The 1,920-nt window shown below is 44.2% G+C and overlaps 1 pseudogene; it reads left to right on the top strand.

The window, feature by feature from the left end:
* The first annotated feature begins 883 nt into the window (after positions 1–883).
* On the top strand, positions 884–1,515 carry LOC139023220 (protein BTG3-like; annotated as a pseudogene).
* Positions 1,516–1,920: the final 405 nt, after the last annotated feature.

The raw sequence follows: 1,920 nt of genomic DNA, 5'->3' as shown, positions 1-1,920 counted from the left end.
ATGACAAAGTTTGATGACAAAATTTGCCCACAGAAGGACGGCCGCGCCACGTTCCTGTTCAAGTGAGCACAGCACAACGAGTCTAAAAATGTATTGTATGCTGATGCATWAATTATGTAACATGCACGGAGATATGTATACTGTAGCTAAAATCGGCACTGCCCATACTGTGAAATATTTTAAATAGGCTACCTACCGGTCTATTTACCTTCGATTATGCTTGGCTATTGAATGAGCGATGTTAGGCTAATATTTTTTGTGTAGCGGGAATAAACCAGTCATGTCAGAAAAGGAGAGACATATGATTACGTTATAATTACRATTTCGACCTATATAATTAAAGTAAACTAAATCTATTTGACTACATGCGACTATGAGATCTCCTTACCAACATCAAATGCATCGGTTTTATCATTAGGCCTACATTTTAATGTTTTTATTAGCCCACCATTATTAGAATTCCTGTGCTTCAAACACTTCCCCCCCAAAAAAAACATCCCCCAAAATAACAATATTTGCTTGCAATAGAATTGATCAACCACTAGAAGTTGTGCCGTACGCATGGTCTGAGTTGTATGCCTAGATACGCACACTTTCCCGTCAACTTCAGAATTATAAATACCAATCATTGATTCCACGCCAGGACAGCCCGAAAATATTTAGGTTATCTCAGATTGTTCTGGCAATTCTCACATAGGAACGTAATTGGAAGGAAGGATGTTTGACATGCTTTCTACATTTGTATCACTTTTTTATTTTATCATGATGAAAGTTGCCATGTTAGGCCTTTTTTAGACCTATACATGCTTCCTGTAAAACCCTATAATCCATGAACTGTACATGATACTCCTTGTGTAATCCAGTGTGTTCTGAAAAATGGAGTATGATTGCAACAGTGGTGTTTTTCCTGAAGAGACTGATAAAAAAGTTGGAGACCCAGAAAGTGGACATGTTTGTGGAGTGGTTGACTGTTGTCAAGGAGAAGTTCAGGGGGCATTGGTACCCTGACAACCMCAGCAAAGGACAGGCCTTCAGGTGTATTCGGCTGAACRGGTTGCAGAGGAGTATCCAGAGCTGCTGCAGGCCTGCCAGGAGAGTGGGTTTCAGTACAAGGACCTTGGCCTGCCCAGAAAACTCACTCTGTGGGTGGACCCAGGGGAGGTGTGCTGCAGGTATGGAGAGAAGAACCATGATTTCACGGTGGTCAGTTTCTTTGGTGATGAGGATGTGACAAAAAGGTGACCAGCGCTGTGGAGGGTGACTCTCACTACCACTCCGGTTCATCCTCAGATGAGGATAGTGGCATCAGGGAAACCTGTCCTCCCCCTACCTTCCCCCAAAATCGCCACGCATACCAGGTGATCTACCCACCGGCTTCTTTGTGGCATCCTCCAGTGCCCAAGCGGCCCTCCACGTCCTCCTCACTATGTCTTCAGACACCAAGGCAGACCCACCCAGCCCTTCAGACACAACGGCTGGGCTCTGCCTGGCCAGAGAGGGGGGCACAGATACTAGTGTGTTACTCCAGGCCTCCAGACCACTGTAGCAAGTGTTGACTTTAGTATTAGCATGTTCCAGGTGCCCAGGTTCCCTGAGCTGTTGAGGGTAGCCACTAGAGCAAGCAATAGTTCATGGGCGGCAGGTAGCTTAGCGGTTAAGAGTGACATACTCCATATGTTAGAGCACACTATAAGGAGTAAAAAGCATGTCAAACATCCTTCCCCCCAATTAAGTTTCTATGTGAGAATTGCCAGAACAATCTGAGGTACCAAAAATATTTGCAGGCTGTCATGGCATGGAATCACCTATTTGTTGGTTGCTCTCAATAAAGTTTTTCTGATAACCCTTCCAAAGAGCCTATTGGCATGGAGTTGGCRTCTTATTATAGATTTGGAGACAAGTTATTCAACCATTGGATTT

Source organism: Salvelinus sp. IW2-2015, linkage group LG28, assembly GCF_002910315.2.
Source record: "Salvelinus sp. IW2-2015 linkage group LG28, ASM291031v2, whole genome shotgun sequence".
Taxonomy (NCBI): Eukaryota; Metazoa; Chordata; class Actinopteri; order Salmoniformes; family Salmonidae; genus Salvelinus; species Salvelinus sp. IW2-2015.
This window is presented reverse-complemented; position numbering and strand designations above follow the sequence as displayed.